Genomic DNA, 20,133 nt, shown 5'->3' with positions numbered 1-20,133 from the left:
AGGTTAGGGGCTCAGTGTATTTGGAGAGGGCAGGTTGGGGGTAGTTTGTGGGGAGGCTGGTGTTTTGTGTGTGTGTCTGGAGAGCAGTGGTGGTGCCTAAGGGTGTGACTGGGAGGAACTGTGTGCAGCTCTGGGCCTGGAGAGTGTGTGGCTGGATTGTGTGTGTGTGTGTGGGGGGGGGGGGGGGAGGGTGTGGGTGTTGAGGGAGGTCTGTGGTTTGTGGGGGTAATTTGTAGGGTTTGTTTGAATGTCATGAATGCCCTTTGGGTTTCAAGTAGCCATTATTATCTCTGTTAGGATGGTAACAACAACTAGTTCCCATCATGGCAGTAAAATCCGTGATCACAGATTTCAGACTTGGAAAAGCATTTCTAGGATTAGCCAGACTCTTTATTATAAGGGAAATTATTTTCTTACAAAAAACAGGACTTGTGGCACCTTAGAGACTAACAAATTTATTTGAGCATAAGCTTTCTTGAGCTACAGCTCACTTCATCGGATGCATTCAGCATCCGATGAAGTGAGCTGTAGCTCACGGAAGCTTATGCTCAAATAAATTTTAGTCTCTAAAGTGCCACAAGTCCTCCTTTTCTTTTTGTGAATACAGACTAACACGGCTGCTACTCTGAAACCTATTTTCTTACAGTTTTCCTTTTGTGGTGTATCGTATATTCTGGTACTGATTAAAAACTGTTTTAAGTGATTCACCATAAACGTCCAAACTAAAGTTTGGAGCTTCCGTTTCCATCTGCATATGCCACAAAGCCAACTTCATGTTTTAAATTTACCTGGCTACAGGTTTCACTTGAATTTTGTTGGGTTAACTTCACAGCAGTTTACTCCATTTTTAAAAAAAAATTCTCAAGTTTTAGAGAGAAGTTTTGAAAACTGTATTTTGTTTGCTGAAGTAGATGTATGGATAATATCAAATGTGGCACCAGTATAATGTTTTTCTAGATAGACTGATATTGAAGGTGTTGAGTGTTGTCCCCCCTCTTCCCCTCCAGTTTTGGTGGACTTGCTGCTGCAGATTAGTTGTAGGTAGTCAGTATGCATAGTTAATTGTGCTTGAACTATGTTCAGTCTTATTATTGTCATTTAAATAAAGGATTATTGCAAATTAGCTTGATATTATTGATTGATTGATTGATTTTTGTTTTGGGTCGCACCAGCAGTGTGCTATGTGTTTTCCACTTAGTCACGTAAAGTATAAAATTAGTTACACTTGTGGCTTTCTTTTCAACTCTTTGAGAAACTGATGATATTCTTGTATTTTCAGCAAAGATATACATTGTGTATTTGTCTCACTATTTGCTCTGACTCTTCAGATATATTGCAGACATCATGAATTGTGTAAACTGGGGCTTCTGGCTCAGGATGCTAGTCATTCTGATTCTTTTAGTTTGAGCTTTGCGTAATGATTATCTGCCCAAACATGTTTTTCTTTTATGGTAATATGGAGCTCCTTTTGGATGATTTTATACTGCGTAAAATATGGCAGAACATGGTTTTAGAAAATTGGAATGTTAGAACACAGTAAAACGTAAAACTTCGCATGCAGTTTTCCTTTTTTTTAGACTACAGTTTAGTTTGGGCAAAATAGAAAAAGGTAAAACTTTTGTAATACTTTTTCTGTAATCAACAGATACTATCATTACACTCCCTCCTAAATGCTTTTTCAACTCATTTTTCAATAAATTATTTTCAAACAAACTCAATGTCCTCATTTCTTTTGATCTTAAATGTTCGTTGCGCTGGCTTTTCATAAAGAAGAGCACTAACATATACCAGTGAACGGTCAAAAGTTTTAGCAATTGGCTGACAAATTTTCAAGTGTAGATCAGTATTTTAATGACATTTTCAAAGCTACCAGGGTTTAAACTATCCCTAAATATGAGTGTCCCTAGGTTAGCTAGATATCATCCCAGCTGGAAAACATTGTCATGAAGTTGGCACCTATACGTAGGTACTGTTGCTAACTGCGATTTGCCTGACTGATGTATAATAAAGTAAATAGAAGCATACACTAATATGGCCAATGAAGTGAGCTGTAGCTCACAAAAGCTTATGCTCAAATAAATTTGTTAGTCTCTAAGGTGCCACAAGTCCTCCTGTTCTTTTTGCGAATACAGATTAACCCGGCTGCTACTCTGAAACTAATATGGCATATCACATCCTATGTGGTGTTACATAGCTGAGATAAGACTGATTATTTTAAGCCACTTTTAAAGATGCTGACAAATGAAAACAAATGTTAAGATTTGTAATGGTCACTGCCAGGCTTGCTAGGTCCCAAATATAATTTAATAAAGATTTTTAGGATAAGTTATAATGCTCTAGAGAAAAAATAACAACCCTTCAGCCTTCCAAAACCATAGTTACAGAATGCCACCTACTCTCTTGGCCGACCCACTAGTAGAAAATCCAGTGTGTCTGGCTTGTATGAGTGCAGTAATGCTGTCTTTCTGCTTTGCCTTGTTTTGATATGGACAGGCAAGGTATCAAAATATATTAGTATCCAGCTGTCTTAAGTGCTTCAAAGAGCAGGATTTTAGTATATTTCAATACCTTGCCAGCTCCTAAGAATGCAACAGGCACAGTGGAGAGGAACAATGTGCATGCTCTTGTAAAACAAAATGGATAGGTCTAATTTTGATGATGTCCTTTTATTGGGCTATACTATGCAGCACTCGCTGATACTATACTTAAACTCCCAGAATTCATGATTTTTGGGTTGCTGGTATATGATTGCTTTTCCTATTCTGTGAAAAAAAGAATCTTTTCAAGCCACGCACCTGTTAGACAGTATGTGAATTCAATGACCACAGCTTTCTTGATCCTGTCCTAAAATGCAGTTTTAAAAATTGAGCCCATTAGCAAAGGGGGCAGCGTGGATGAAAAATATGCAAGCACCTACTTTTTTGTACTGGTATTTTACTATTGCATTTGAAACGTTGGATTTAGGTTTTACTTGGCTGTATGAGATAATGTTTCTAAAGTGTTGATAAATGGAGAGAGAGCTAAAAATGCCATTAGAAAGGTGGCTTTTGCAACCCATCCATTGAGCTGCTCTCCTCAACAAGACTGATCTAAGTAAAAGGGCTCCTTTTAAATGTTGTTTATCAATTTATTGAAATGACAAACTGATAAAAGAAATGTAAATGTTGGTATTTTGTCCATATCTTGAAGCTTAAATGTTTATCAACTTCTGGTTTTAAAAAGAGCACCAACTTAAAAAAATTATGCTTCAGTCTGAAAATATTTTGCCTACTAGTGTTACAAGTAACTCCTTAGGGTTTGTCTACATTTGAAAGGTAATTTGGATTAAAGTAGATTGTGGATTTTTGAAGTGCATTAGCTATTCCTGAATAACTTCATGTATAGACAAGCTTAGAGAAGCATAACTGAAAGATTAGAGGGAAAAATTCTCTATCTTTTCAGTATGTTCACTTTGTGCATTTGGCAGCCCTGTGTGTATGATCAGTTTAATTTTTGCCGCATAGCATTAGCTATTTTCCCCTTGTTAGTACTGATTTTTCACACATCAACTGGTGAGAGAACATTACAAATAATAGGCAAATGTGATTTTGTAAAATCATAAACATTGATGTGAGTACTTAGGCATGTGTAATACCTAAACTACTTTTAACACCACGTTTTGAAATTGATTTTATTTCAATGGTTTCCCTTTAAATGTAAGTAACTTACATGTCTGAGCTGTGATCCTGCAAACTCTCATATGTGCTCAAATTTACTCACATGTAAAGTGAAACACGTATATAAGTGTTTGCATGATTGGGGCCCTGGTAAATAGAGACAAATTGATGTTATGAACCATTTTTGTGTGTTTCCAGATTACTTGCAGTCGTGGATCCAGTAATATTTTAATTTTGATTGTAGTCCACTTTTACAGTATTTTTATGTGGAAAGATACTTGTCAAATGTACATATCAATTTATTACCCATATAATACATGCCCCAAATTGTGAGGATTTCCTTCTAAATATTATGTAATGTATTAAAAGCATAAACAGTTTGAACTAGTTAAGTCTCTCAAGCAATATTTCCTGGATCCCTTCTAATAGCATCCTAGCTTCCTAGTGGTGCTAGGCACATAGAGCTGAATAGTCCAAAGTCTAAAAAAGTTCATTTTCCTAGATATATAAAATGTTGTTTTCATCAAAATAAATCTTCTCAAGTTTTAGAAATATATCATCTGTTTTTCTTGAGCTGCTTAATATTTGTTGGTCTCAATTCCCGTATCAGACTTCTTCCTCTGATGTTGCACTATTCTCCCTGTAGATTGTCAGCTGCTCCTTTCTGTGCTCCCAATGCTGCGTTTGTAGTTAGCTTTATTAGAGTTGCCTGCAGTTGCTGAGTTTCCTAAAATATAGGTTTATTTTAATAAATACAGAATGTTGCAAAGTGTAGTAAGTATAGGATGGCTTTGTTCCAGAAGCCATACTGTAGGGGGAGTTCTTGAGTTGAATCAACTCCCAGACAGACAGTAGAGTACAAAAAGATTTTATTGTCTTTGTTCAAGATCTCCTATACCACCTTCTACTTTGGCCTCCACAATCATACTACATCATATAAAATTGGATACATATGTGTTTTTGAATTGTATTAGTGTTTGACACCTGAGTGAGTTCTGGTATGCTTTTTCCTCTTCCTGTAAACTTCATCACCCTAAGCATCTAGATCCAAAGTCTTGACAGAAATCCTCTCTCATGGTACCCTACAATAAGTCTACTTATCTGCACATTAAGGGCTGATGTTTAATTTTTCTAGCCTGTAGCACATTTGTGTTTTTTATATTAATGCATTCATTGTTAGAAACTCTCAAAACTCTTTTGCTAGGTTGCCTTAGGGTCTATTTATCATTTTAAACTGCACTAAAAAGTGTGCTAGGCACCTCCCTAAGATGTTGCATCTTTTCTTCCATCAGGTTGGTAAATCTGAAAGTCAGTTTGCATTGTTACGAGTCCAGTGTGGTGATAGTTAAATGCAGGATCATTTTTACCATGCGTGTGATTCCAGAAGTGACTGTATAAAGATAGACATGGGGCCTGAGGATCTTGGAGTAGATGACATATCTCCATCTTTTAGGTCTGAAGAAATTGCCCCCCAAACATTTAATTCACCTAATTACTTCATGACCCTACTCCTCATTTTGACCTAATAAGCTTTTCTCCAAGTTCTCCAGATACTCTCTTACATAATGTAGTGGTTTCTAAAACTAAGTTATCAGTCTTAAGTGTTTCGGAAGCTGAACATAAAAAGGAAAATCAGAGAGTTTGTCTCTTGGGCCTGTTCTGTTTGGCTGTTAGTTACAACAAATCATAGAGAAGTCTTTCAGAGTGGGTATCTGTATTAGCCTAAAATAGCATCAAGGATGACATATAATCATGATATTTAAATTCTTCTTGTTTCTGTACTGCATTAGAAATCTTAATTTTGAGATTTATGGTCAGTTGTGTAGGTTTCTGAACATTTACAAGTGCTATAGTGTTAGAACAAACAAAATTTTAAGTAGGATCTTTGCAGAGAACTGTATAATCTTAGTACAGCTGTAAAACCTGCCTGGTTAAACCACTTCTGCACACTTAAATAAAAATGTCTCATTTATTATTTCTTGTCTGTGTTTTTGTCAATTGCAATTCATCCCACTCTGAGTGTGTTTTGTAACTTAATAACTTTTATCCTAATTGTGCAACTCTTACTCAAGCTGGTGAGCAATTATTCATGTGAGTAGTCCCACAGAAGTTAAAAACTATTTGTGAGAGTAATTGCTCACCAGCAAGAGTATGGATTGGACAAGTCACAATTGAGACCTTCATTTGCAAGGGGTATAACACTAAATATTCCAAGTAATTGATTTATGCAGCTCTTCTATTCAATGAGGAAGGGCAAACCAGTGTGTTTTAAAGATGGCTTCCTTTCAGATTTTTGTCTCCCAAATTTTAATAGTGTGATATCTGAGGTGGCTTCTTTCTTCTTGAATCAGTTCTTAATCTATTCACATTTTCTACCTTGGACGCCCCACACAAGAAGTGTTCAAGAAATGTGTAAAAGCACACTACATGGTGTGGCTGAACTTTGTTTTTTCTGAGTTATTGCTCTTAGGGCCAGTACTTAGCCATTCTTGATCTTTAGTATTTTTATTCTAATTTTATGTCTTTATATTGTCTACCCTTTTCCCTCAGACACATGCATAGTGACACACTCTAATTTCTTTCTTTTGCGGGTAGAAAGCCTGCCCCGATTCATGCAGTTATGTATGTCATTAGCTGGGCAAAAGCAGCATCAGCTAGCACCTGGGTGAACAGAAGCTTTGTCTTTATCCTTACTTTCTTCAGGGTGCTATTGTTTGAAGCAGCAGTGATTCTCCAGGCAGCTTCTGTTGCCCCAGTTGTTTTCTCCCTTAATGTTCAACACTATCTGGGCAAAGGCAAGGCTTGCACCAGCAAGAAGGCAGAAATAGGAGAGGGTAGATTGGCGAACTCTTACATATAAAATTAATGTCAAAATAATTTTAAAAGATAAAGATTAGCCATTCATTAATCCTGATTTTTCACTTCTAAACATGAGTAAAACAGTACTTTTTATATGGCTATTTTCTCTATTAAATGTCTGTGGAGAAGGTGATCTGTCATTGGAATATATGTAAAGGAAAGCAGTGAAATAATTACTTGAAATCCAGAGCTTTAAAGCTTTTAATTCTTCAGATAGCTAATCAATCAGCAAAGCACTTCACCAGCTTGTGATATTGCAGGAGTGTGAATAGGAATGGCTGTTTGGGACGAGGGTGAGATGTATGAATCTTACACCTACCCATCAAGTGAGACTAACAGAATTTTTGTGAGGCTTAAAAGGACCGGTGTCCAGGTATTTAATCATTTAAAAAAATGTTCTCTGCATAATAACCAGTTGGAAGTATGGAACTGACATCTGTTCCCTTATTTACTGAAATATTTTCCTCCTAAAGCATGAACTGGCTTATTTTATGATTGCTAACTAGTGTTGTGTTTCATGCACTGACTTTTTAAAAGGCTTTGAAGCATTTGTTTTGGGGGTCAGAAACAACTAATTTTTGCTGTTATGCAAAGTTCACATAAGTTAAACGTTCAGTTTACCAACCCTGTAGTGCATTTCCCAGAAAGTAAAGATAATGCCTTAATTGGTATGTTTGTAGATTAACAATGAAGTAGGTGACAAGTACCTTTCTCGTTAGGACTGTGCAAATGTAGACCAGAAATCGTTAGTTAACACTTTAACCATTACTTCCGAGAATCTCTGTAGTGTACTCCCATCTGTTTTAATACATATGATAACTGCCTGCTGCTCAAGAGATCCAGAAGGTTGTTAGTTTTCATTGCTATAAACTTTTTACAAGTGCAGCTCACTTTTCTGGGGCACTTTTTGCAAAGGAAGACTGTTTTATCAACATTATAAATCTTTTTACTAGGCTGGCACCTTAATGAGTTATTTTTTGTGCTTAAGTTCTTACATAAATTTGTTATGAGTATGAAATATGCAAATATTCTTAATTTAGTTCTGCCTTGTTTTCAGAATTATGATTGTATTGGAATTGAAGTTTTAAACCTTTCTGTGATTGTTTAAAAGTTTGGAACACACCAAAATGTATTGAATTTTTAAAATTAAGAGACGGATTGGGCAAAATCACTTTTTAACTGCTCCACTACAGAGAACTGTCTAGGTATCATCAACGAGCAAATATTTGTGTAATTTACTAATTTATGAAGTATTGGGAATTTGATAGATTAAAATGTCATTTTCAATTGATGGTTAAAATGATTTCTTAGCATAACTGGTTCAGGTAAGCAGACTGAAAAGTATAATTAGGAATTTTGTGTCCTTCATCTTCCAGTTAACGGTAGCTGTAGTTTAACTGTTTTAATTTCATGAAGATATGAATTTACTATGCCTTCAAGAAAGCACTTTACGTCTGCTTTCAAAAGTCAGAGTATGTCGTATAATTTGGCATGCATAATATTAAGAAATACACTGCCTGGTGGTATTTCTATACTTCTATGTTGCAAGCAGTTAGATTTTTGAAGGACGTAGAGTAGGATTGTTTTATGGGCTGCTTTTAATACCTATTTTTATGTGTTTTTGAAATCCTTTTCAGTTTATGACCCCGATCCATTAGAATGCTTAAGCATATGCTTAACTTAAGCATACGAGTAGTCCTGTTGACTTGGGACTACTCACATACTTAAAGGTAAGTAATAATTTGCTGGATTGGGGCCTTGTCATTATCTTGGATAGCTAATCAAAATGTCTAAAATAAAAGAATAGTATTCTGAATTCAGCAATGAATTTTGTTCTATATATCTAAACGTACAAACTGGTCTGAATGCTACAGGATAGTTCAGCCAGTCTTCTTTTAAGCTTTCCTGGTCTGTTTGCAAAGTTTATGATTCTTCTGCAGTCCTTTTTTATTCTTCTGAAATCATATTCACTAACTTTTCAATGAAGGGTTTTCTTTCTTTTTTTAAAAATGACTTGGAGGATAGGTAAGGGAAGCCTTGTGCTGTTTTTTCTTGTAGCTCACAAAAGCTTATGCTCAAATAAATTTGTTTGTCTCTAAGGTGCCACAAGTACTCCTTTTCTTTTTGCGAATACAGACTAACACGGCTGCTACTCTGAAACCTGTACTGTAACTGGACACTATAGTTAAAGCGGTGCACCACCCCTAGTGTGAATGCAGTTATATTGGTATAAAGGAGCTTTATACTGGCATAGCTATTCCTATAAGGGAAGGGGAATAACTTTACCAATGTGTCCTCTTTATAGCAGTATAGTTGTATTCACCCTAGGACAGGGGTTCCCAAACTGCGGGTCGGGACCCCTCAGGGGGTTGTGAGGTTATTACATGGGGGGTTGTGAGCAGTCAGCCTCCACCTCAAACCCTGCTTTACCTCCAGCATTTATAAAGGTGTTAAATATATAAACAAGTGTTTTTAATTTATAGGGGGGGCGTCGCACTCAGAGGCTTGCTATGTGAAAGGGTCACCAGTACAATAGTTTGAGAACCACTGCCCTAGGACTTTTACAAGTATAACCATATTGGCTTAAAAAAATCAATCCTAACTGACATCATTATACCAGTAAAACTTTTAAGTATACTCCAGAGCTTTTGTTTTGACTCTTCAAAAAAAAAACCCCCAAATCTTAAAGCTCCTTTTTAACTTCAGTGCCTAATAAACATGAGAGAGACTATGTTAAATGCCTCATGAGGTTCATGAAGATCAACCTCTGCTGTATTTTTGTCGAAATCCCTGTTTTAATTATTTATTATTAAAAATAGTGACTCTTGCATCGATTTCTCTTCATGGAATACCGAAATAGGAGGGATTTAAGCTCCACCCGCTGATGACACAACCACTGTTTGCATGCTAAGCAGATGTAATAGCATTCCCATCGCAATCAGACCTCTTTACTTACAGGTTGCTACATTGTTTTGAGTAAAGCTGTTATATTGCTACTCCCAGCCTAGAGGGCAGGGGAGAGGAAAAAACTCATTACAGCTTGGTGATTAACATATTTATGGCATTTGTAATGTCACTGTTTCACAGAAAACAGTTTAAAGAGCTGCTAAGGGTATAGGGGTGTGTCAAAAAGGCAAACATCAAGGAGGAATGAAAGTCAGAAGAAAAGTATTTAAAAATATTAGAGGGATTTAAAAACATACATGCTTACATATAAGAGCTGTTAAAAATTCAAAAAAATTATTGGATGTCACCTTTAATGATTTAACACACTATTCAATTAAGATGTGGGAGCTCAGGATGTGGCCCACACAGTTTCTTTCTACACTGGCAAGTTTCTGCGCAGTACAGCAGCTTTCTGCGCTGTAACTCCTGAGGTGTACATAGAATCATAGAATCATAGAATATCAGGGTTGGAAGGGACCCCAGAAGGTCATCTAGTCCAACCCCCTGCTCAAAGCAGGACCAAGTCCCAGTTAAATCATCCCAGCCAGGGCTTTGTCAAGCCTGACCTTAAAAACCTCTAAGGAAGGAGATTCTACCACCTCCCTAGGTAACGCATTCCAGTGTTTCACCACCCTCTTAGTGAAAAAGTTTTTCCTAATATCCAATCTAAACCTCCCCCATTGCAACTTGAGACCATTACTCCTCGTTCTGTCATCTGCTACCATTGAGAACAGTCTAGAGCCATCCTCTTTGAAACCCCCTTTCAGGTAGTTGAAAGCAGCTATCAAATCCCCCCTCATTCTTCTCTTCTGACATGCTGTCACACCACTTATTGCTCAGAAACTGCACAGTTGCAGTGCTGTTTAAAAAAAACAAACAAACCCCCAACCCAGCGGGAGGTGTATGGCTTTTTGTGCTGGGGGTACAGTGCTGCGGTGCCAGTGTAGACAGCAAGAAGAGGGAGACAGGGTAGATGGCGAGAAGAGGGACTGAAAGGAGAATGCAGCGTGTCAGAATGAAGCCACGGAGTAGCTCTTAGACGTTATGGAGCGCCAAGCAGACACGCTCTAGGCGATGCTAGCTCTTCAACCCGAGCAGCTCCACGCCCACTCTCCCCTGCAGCTGCTGTCGCAAAACTTTTTCCCATGCACTCCTCAGACACTGCCAACACACTCTTACAACCTCCTGGCTCCAGTCTGTACCCGCTGCATTCCACTCCTGCCCTGTCACAGTCCAGCCCTACGGACTCCCAGTACCCACTGCACTCAACACCTGTCCCTCTGCAGTTTAGCTCTGCTGAAGTACAGTACCTGCTGCACTGTACTCCAAAGGAGAAGGTTGGATATGATACCTGAACATACACAAATCTTTAAAAAGAAAAAGGAGTACTTGTGGCATCTTAGAGACTAACAAATTTATTTGAGCATAAGCTTTCGTGAGCTACAGCTCACTTCATAGGATGCATTACATCATGCATCTGATGAAGTGAGCTGTAGCTCATGAAAGCTTATGCTCAAATAAATTTGTTAGTCTCTAAGGTGCCACAAGTACTCCTTTTTCTTTTTGCAAATACAGACTAACACGGCTGCTCTCTGAAACAAATCTTTAACTGTTCCGGGACCCCACCTCCTCCTTGGACCCTCCGTTTCCCTCAGTACTGATACGTTTTTTTGTTTTTCTTTCTCCTCCGGTTGTTGTTTTTTAATAAAAGAATTGTTTTGGTTTGAAAGCAACTTTTATTCCATTAATTGAAAGCAAACAGAGCCCTGCAAAACAGGCAGTTTTCTTACACTGTCATAGTGCATTGTCTGCACCAATCACAATCACCTCCTAGCATTACAAGCACTGTACTCCCAAGCATAGCAACAAATATTAGTGGCTTTCAGCTTCAAATTGCTGTTTCAAGGCATCTCTGATCCTTATGGGCCCGCACTGCACCCCTCTAATAGCCCTGGTCTCTGGCTGTTCAAATTCAGCCTCCAGGTGCTGAGCGTCAGCAGTCCAGCATTGAATGAAGCTTTCACCCTTCCCTTCACAACTATTATGGCGTGTACAGCACACTGCTATAAGCATAAGAATATTGTCATTGGCCAGGTCAGCCTCCCATATAGACAGTGCCAGCGGGCCTTTAAAAGGCCAAAAGCACACTCAACAGCCATTCTGCACTTGCTCAGCCTGTTGTTGAACCATTCCTTGCTGCAGTCAAGGTATCCTGTGTATGGCTTCATAAGCCACGGCATTAAGGGGTAGGCAAGGTCTCCCAGGATCACAGTGGGCATTTTGACTTCCCCTATGGTAATCTTCTGGTCTGGGAAGAAATTCCCTGCTTGCAGCTTTCTGAACAGGCCTGTGTTCTGAAAGATGCGTGCGTCATGCACCTTTCCAGACCAGCCTGCATTAATGTTTGTGAAATGCCCATGGTGATCCACAAGTGTCTGGAGAACCATTGAGAAATACCCTTTCCGATTAGTGTACTCGGTGGCTAGGTGGTCTGGTGCCAGAATTGGAATATCCTTGTCATCTATCATTCCTCCGCAGTTAGGGAAACCCATTTGTGCAGAGCCATCCACGGTGTCACGCACGTTGCCCAGAGTTACGGTCTTTTGGAGCAGGATGTGATTAATGGTCCTGCACGCTTCCATCAACATGAGTCTTAACGGTCGACTTTCCCCCTCTGAACTGGTTAGCAACCAATTGATAGCAGTCTGGAGTAGCCAGATTCCATGCTGCAGTCGCCACGTGCTTCTCCAACGACGGGGCAGCTCTCATTCTTGTGACTTTGCGCCGCAGGGCTGGGGTGAGCTCATCACAGTCTCATGAATGTGGCTTTCCTCATCTGAAAGTTCTGCAGCCACTGCTTATCATCCCAGACGTGCATGACGATGTGATCCCAGCACTCAGTGCTTGTTTCCTGAGCCCAAAAGCAGCGTTCCACTGTGGTCAGCACCTCCGTGAATGCCACAAGCAATCTTGTGTCGTAGCTACTACATGTGGCAAGATCAATGTCGCACTCTTCTTGCCTTAGTAGTTTAAGGAATAATTCCACTGCCACTCGTGATATTAGAGTGAGCAGCATACTGATCAACAGTGCGGGATCCGTTCCTGCAGATCAAAGAGGCAGAGTGCGCAGTACACAAACCATTGAAAGATGGCGCCAAATGTGGACAGAAGCACAGGGATTGCTGGGATGTTAAGCGATGCATTACGGGGCATTGGGACAAGACACAGGATGTCCCGCGACCCCCTCCGCCTTACCACAACTCTTAGCGGCAGAACAGGAAGAGATGCTTTGTGGGATAGCTGCCCGGAGTGCACCGCTCCGAATACTGCTGCACCTGTGAACATGCTATTGTGCAGGCAGCTGACAGTGTGAACACACAACAGCGGTTTCCCTTCAGCATTCTCTGAGCGGTGCTATAACTCTGCCAGTGTAGACATATCCTTATACACTGAGGCATTGTCTGTGCCAGAGAAGTTCTTGAAAATTTCACCATTCATGCTAACATTGGTTCAGTTTTACCTCTTTCGACACTGGGAGTGCTAACATAATCAGCCTGTTTGGTTTCTGACACCATTTTCAGCACCATTTGATTGGTCTTGTTGTGAGCTGAGTTAGATGGCATGATGCTGAAAATGATGCCAGTGCCCACTGGCTGACTCCTTCAGTACTTCCAGTTTTTTCCCCAAGAACTTCCCTAGTGTAGACAAGGTTTTACTGTACACAAGGCTATAGATAGGTGTCCTAAGCTATTGTCCCATTGAATAAATGGTGCTGAATCTTTTGTGCACAAGCTGATATCAGTAAGAGTAAACAGAAATAAGCTTGAATGAGCACTGTTTTGGAAACTATGGTTAATTCTTGAGGTTGACCTGCAAGAAGTACTCTGCCAAAACCAGGGAAGATCAGACGTGACGTTCCTGACATCTGAAAGGTTAAAAAAAACAGAATAGCTCTCTTCCATGCTTTTGTTGGAAGACCAGTCACGTAATTTTTATACACCCTGCAGAAACGCATAATGTAAAAAAATTCCAATTACTCCCCTCCATTCTCCCCGCCCCCGTTTTCAGATCACCTTTAAGATTGTAGCAGTTTCCCATCTTTGACAACCTGTCCTTCCTATTCCCATCCTAGTGCTCTGTCCATAGAATTGGAACAACAGTGAATTTAAAGTGCTTCTACCCTTCTATTATGCTAATTTTTGAAACATCAGCAAGTAAGTGTTGTTAACGTTAGCTGCTTTCTTGTGTTTAGAGCACTATTAGCATTTAGGAAAAAACTCTCCTTGTGGTATAGTAAAGAGATTGTCAGTCCCTAGCTCTGTAAAATGGATAACATGGACGGATCTGAGAAGGTTGAGTCAAAATCCAAGGCACTGTACATTTGCAACAGCCTTATGTTAAGGAAACAATGGAGTTCTTGTTTATAAACTGAAACCTCAACTTAATGTTTAACAATATCTGATTTAAACATTGACAAGCAGGGAAAGGCGTGGTCCCCCATACCCTTTGCAGGTAAATGGACAATGGCAACTTCTTGAGAGCAGGCTGATGATGACCCTACTAAGGAAAAAGATGTCGTCTGCTGCAGCTCTTTCAAGGATTTGATTGGCATGGAAACACTACCAAGCGCTTCAAAGGGGATAACAAAATTGAGGGTGATCTTAATACACCCATTCCCCCTCCTTTAATGAAGTGGTTGCTGTCAGCTTAATGCAGATTTGCTGGAATTTAACCAGCTCAAAATGCAGTCAATAGCAGATTCTGCACGATGTACCCACACATTTAGGGGCAGTATTGACAGATTCATAGCCCCTTTGCCAGTAGATGGACATCAATAGGCTGGGCCGCAGGTTGAGAACCACCGCTCTAATCAGCGCACAGCTGCAGCCCATGTGACATCCTCAGGGCCATACAAGTAGTGTGTGTGTGTGTGTGTATATATATATATATGTATGTGTATGTATGTGTATATGTATATGTATATGTATATGTGCGTGTGTGTGGCCCATATAACACACAGAGAGCTGCATATGCTGCCCACAATGGTAAATAGGTTGAGAATCACTGAGTTAGTCTCCTGTGCAATTTGACTGGATATAATGGAACGCCTTGTGGGGAGGTAGGGGGAGGGGAGGAAAGAGGGTATTGGGGGAGGGGTCTCTAAGCAAAAGAGTAAAGTGGCCAAAAAGCACAAGAGCACGCTTGACTGCCCCTTCCTCATCTGAGGAGGGAGAGTTCATTCAGAGAAGGAGGAATCTAACAAACGCATGATTAAGAGAATAACACTCTGGGAGTATCTCCAGAACAAGAGGAAGAGAGCGAAAGAAAACAGTTTTCTTTTCTAAAATAAAAAAGAAAGGCTTCATGCTTTTTCATTCACTCCTCCTCCTCCTTGTCCTGTCAGTTGTGGTCAGCGGCTCTTGTTCTTCATCTCTAATTTTTCTTGTCAAAGGAGTCCTCTAAGCTGACACCATTGACCTACCCACATCTACTGTGGGGGTTAGGTCAACCTATCTATGTTGCATGAGGTGTAAAATTTTTCACAGCCCTGAGTGATGTAGCTAGGTTGATCTAATTTTTAGATGTAGACCAGGCCGTGTCTTCACTACAGAGTCAGCCTGGGCTCTTACCAATGATGCAAGTAGAAATAATTTCTTACCGGTACTGCACTCATGGGAGGGACAGAAGGGAGGGGGTCATGTGACCTCCCCACGTGATCATCCATGTGACTCTTCTCTGTCCTGCTGCCAGCCGGGGGACCCCATGCTCTCCCCGTCCCCTCCGACACCCTCCTTTGTATATACAAACATCAACATGCATAACTTCTCACTCCCCCCCAAATATGTAGTATTCAATCTGTTTATATGGGAGTTGGGTGAGAAGCCATTTCAGCATATGTATGACTTATTAAAGGACAAATTTTAAGTAGAACTGTATCCTAAACTGCTTTATGGTATTGTACCCCAACATTGCATTTCAATGGGAGTTTCAACTTCCTTTATAGGAACGGACTCCTGAAACTGTTATCAGTCCACAAAAGGGGTCCATAGTCCTGCAAACAGTCCCATTGTCTTCAGTGGGATTGATCAAATGACTAAGGGTTTACAGGCTTAGGTTCCAAGTTGTTCTGGACGAAACTGACCATGCCTGAGCTGTCAGATCAGACAGAGCTTCATTTGAATAAAGGTGGATAAGTGATGTGTGATAAGTCTTAGCTCCGTTGCTAAGATGAGGAACATATTTTCAGCAAAGTTCTTGGCAGATTCCTGAGGCAGCTGGTTTAAGGCCGTCAGTGTCCGGCATTATTATAATCTTCACTTAGAGTTCTCACCCACAAAACTGGAAAATGAGGCATTCGTGTTTTTTGTTTTGCTGCTCCAGTTCCAGTTAACAAAATGCATGTTAGACTAGTTTGGCTGCAAAGAAGAATTCTATGTACACTGGGGACAACACCTGATTCCCATCAGGCTGCAGAGCTGGGCTGACATCAGAATCCAAACATCCTCTGGTCAGTGCAAGCAGAGGAATTCCTCAAATGATTTTGACTTTATGCGATGCAGTACGGATGTCATGGATAATTCAGACCAATGGGGAGAAACAGAATCAAGAACACTGTTTAAACGCCTTCCGTCCCCCCATTCCTCTCCTCTTGAGGACTCCTGACCAATGTAACAGCACAATACATATACTAACAAACTTAAAGCCTTTGTTTCTTTGTTAGCATATGTATTGTGCTGTTAAAGCCATACAAAGAATGAATGCCCTTTGAGGAGCAGAGTGCAGCTCCCCGCCCGGAAGGGAGGGCTAGCTCCAAGTCTTTCTGGTACCCCGTATCTACTAAAAATTTCTTGCTGGTACTGCATACTGGAGAGTACCACCCTACTTGCACTCCTGTCTTTTACTCGGGTACTGCTGCCAACCAACTCCTGTCCACACATACAGTCCTCTGGCTTGAGTCTGCTGGTACTTTATGCTCTGCATTTTAGGATGCGCCAGGTCAGAAGGAGATTACTTTGACAAATAAAAACTGCTGCTCTTCCATACCTGTATGGTATGAAGCAGTTGAACTGGGTGAAGGAAATCTAAAACTCAGAGTGAATAGTTAGACAGGCTGAATTGATTCGTGCTGGATTTTGTGCTGAATATTCCACTGCAACATTTGTTGTTTAATTATTTGTATCACTGTAATGCTTAGGAGCCCAATTTATGGTCCAGGACCCCATTATGCTAGATAGGGTACAAACATCTGCCTTGTATTAATTTGGAATTTCAAGACGAGTGTTGAGTTTGTTTAAAAAACACCTTAATTCTGTAACCAAAATCTAGCTTGAAACTATCAGAAGTTGTAAATTTGACCCACAGACTCCTTTAGATAGGTAAGATTCTAGAACACTATCTATCTAGAAAGAAAAACTGTTTTTGTCTGGATTAAGACCTCAGTATGCATGGATTTAGCTGCAATTCAAAATAACAGTAATAGTTTTATGGTGAAAGCCCAATGTATAGCAGAAAATATACATAATTTTCAGTGGCTAAAATTTTGAGCTAATTATATGATGTAAGCACACTGAATACTTCAGATAGATGTGTTTACATCTTAATTCACATTTTCTTTTGATAAGAAGTTTATTTTTGCTTTGCAGGCTTCTTAACTTCTGAAACAGGCACACTTCATTAACCGGTAATATATTCTAAAGGAAATGTCCTACAGGTATAGCCCCAACATACCTTAATTTTCTCTCCCCATGTTCTTTTGAATGTTTCTCTCCACCTTTTATTTCAGTCTAAAATATCACCCAAGTAGACGTGGTAAGCTGCATTTATTTCAGCTTTCTACACTTTTTTTTTCTAATTTTGGAGTACATAGTATAATTTTAATTGTTTTCCTTACCCTTTAGTAAAGGGAAACTGAAGTGCTCTCATTCAGGTAGGTGTTTTCTATTGTACTATTACTATTGCATTAATCTGCATTTAGAATGTTTGGCTCAGTGCATAATGGCTTGACTTATACTCTTCTACAGTTCTATCATCTTCTATTATTCATTACCTGTCTAGTAGACTCTGTATTACTAAAAAAGAAAAGGAGTACTTGTGAAACATGTTCTCTGTGTGTGTATATAAATCTCTCCTCTGTTTTTTCCACCAAATGCATCCGATGAAGTGAGCTGTAGCTCACGAAAGCTTATGCTCTAATAAATTTGTTAGTCTCTAAGGTGCCACAAGTACTCCTTTTCTTTTTGCGAATACAGACTAACACGGCTGCTACTCTGAAATCTGTATTACTAGTGAGAAATAAAGCAAAACATGAAATGAAGCTTGTGTACTGTCAGTGACACTTGACCTAGCCATAGGCAAAGGAATGTGTTATTTTTAAAGAGACTCTGCCAAAGCTTGTATGTCTAAAATTAGATCTACTATGTAGCTGTGACTTGGATCATTTGTCGTGATCTGCTCCACTCTTCCAGAGAGTGTTGCACTGTATTCATTCTGGAACACAGTTGCTTTTCTTTTCAGTAATACCACTTGTGTTACAGGCTGCAGAATGAAACATACAAATCATTGGCAAGTTTCACTTTGCAAGTCCTAAATCAAAGTGACCAGGGGATTCATTTATGTTCAGGCACAAAGCGAAACTTGCCATTCATTTTTTCCTTTTCAGTAAACTATACTGGTATGTAGAGATACTGTACATAGAGAACTCAGATGATATAACAGATGATAGTTCCTTTAAAATTGCATGTAATAAAAAGTGGGTTTGATAAAATATCTGTTTAATGTGGGCAGAGATTTCGCTACACAATGGATGTCCATACACCGTGATAAAAATTAAAGATAAAATGATCCCTTGGAGCTTCAGGCACTGCTGAAAAATCAGTGTGGAATCTAACAGTCTTGTAAATCCTGAATATGCAGACATTTGGAGAAGCATATCTTTGTGCGTTAACTCTCTTTTAAAGAAACCCTTTGGACACTTGTCCTTCATGAAAGCTGGCTCTGTACCCTTGTTTATGAAAAGGGAGTGGAAAGCTTCCAAAATGTAGCTTTTGAGTCTTCCCCCTCACCCCCAAAATTAAAAGTTTAAAGAAGGCCCATGTTTAGATTTCAGAGAAGGGGGACTGATTTTTCTCTTGAATTGAACCCTTGGTCAATCCCTGTCCCTAATAAGCGTTCTTAAAGAATGTGTGAGAGATTGAAGAAGGGAAGGGGTTGGCAGTAATTTTAGTGCCTTCATTATGTTGCTTTATTCTCATGAATCAGTAGGTTTTTTTCTGCTGTACAGCAGCACTGGAAAGCTAATATATACTCATTGTCTTTTATGCATTGTGCTAAGCTTCATAGCTTCTTTTAATATTCTTCTCTGAGGCATTACAAAGTACAATTGCTCCTTTTCCTGTTTGGCTCTGGAAACAAGTGTTTGTATTAGAGTACCTGAATGTGGACTAGGAAATACGATATCCATTGGGTTATCTATTCATTCTGTAAGAATTGTTTATGAATATGGCAAATCTGTGAAACAGAATCAGTTTGAGCCTGAGGATTCTTTCAAAGTGGTGTGGGATTAGAGAATGAAATCTAAAATATTTGAAGCCATATACGACTATAAGCATATATCCAGTATTAGAAAATGTATTTTCATACCATCATTTTTCTGGACTGTCTTATTAGCAGGGTGGATTTGATTTAAATCAATTTGATTTAAATCACTAGTCAGGAAGACTCGATTTAATTATGGATTTCTACATAAAAGGGCATTCTTGTTGGTTGTTAGAGCCTTAATACGTATTCTTCACAATTCAGAGATAGATGTAGGTTTCATTTTTAGAAGGTACACACTATACATTTTTAAAGTGATTGATTGATTTTGAAAACTTTTCAGATTAGTTTTACAGCTATATCAGAAAATGAATGATTGGTTATTTCATTTACCAAAGGTAAATTGAAGCAGATATTTATGAAGTCATTGGGAGATGAACTATCTCCAATTCAACAGGTTAATCATTAATATTTGGAGGATTTTCTTGCCATGCTTTATTAGGAGAACAACATCACCTGACAGATATTTAAATTGTTTTATTTAACTAAAACAACAACGTTCTATATTCTGGATTTTTTCTTCAATAGAAAACATATAATATTGTAACAAAACAAGCATATGAATTTTTGAATTTAGCTAAACATTCAAGTTTTTTAAAATCAGGTTTGTTTTTGTTAAAATTGTTTAAAATAGTTAAATGAATTTTTTTTGCTGAACAAAAAATCGACTACGTCAGCCAGGTCAACATGAGAAACTTAAAATGTTGGCTTCTGCAACTAACTCAGTCGTCTTCACCTTCATTTTCTTGTTTGTTCATAATCCTAGAAAAGAAAAACAAGCTTTCCTGTTTTTTCAGGTCCCAAACAATTTCTCAATTTGGAATGAATTAGTCCAAAGGAAGAAAATATTCTTTCTACACTGGCAGGAGCAGCTACTGCTGTTAAAAGTGAGATTATCACTTCAACAAAAAGAAAAGGAGTACCGGTGGCACCTTAGAGACTAACAAATTTATTAGAGCATAAGCTTTCGTGAGCTACAGCTCACTTCATCGGATGCATTTGGTGGAAAAAACAGAGGAGAGATTTATATACACACACACACACACAGAGAACATGAAACAATGGGTTTATCATACAC

General features: G+C 39.0%; 1 protein-coding gene across 4 annotated transcripts in view; it reads left to right on the top strand.

Annotated features, from left to right (window-relative positions):
- The window catches only part of EPN2 (epsin 2), a 78,000-nt gene that overhangs the window by 14,112 nt on the left and 43,755 nt on the right, over positions 1–20,133 (top strand). The window lies entirely within an intron of this gene.

This window comes from Dermochelys coriacea, chromosome 10, assembly GCF_009764565.3.
Source record: "Dermochelys coriacea isolate rDerCor1 chromosome 10, rDerCor1.pri.v4, whole genome shotgun sequence".
Taxonomy (NCBI): Eukaryota; Metazoa; Chordata; order Testudines; family Dermochelyidae; genus Dermochelys; species Dermochelys coriacea.
This window is presented reverse-complemented; position numbering and strand designations above follow the sequence as displayed.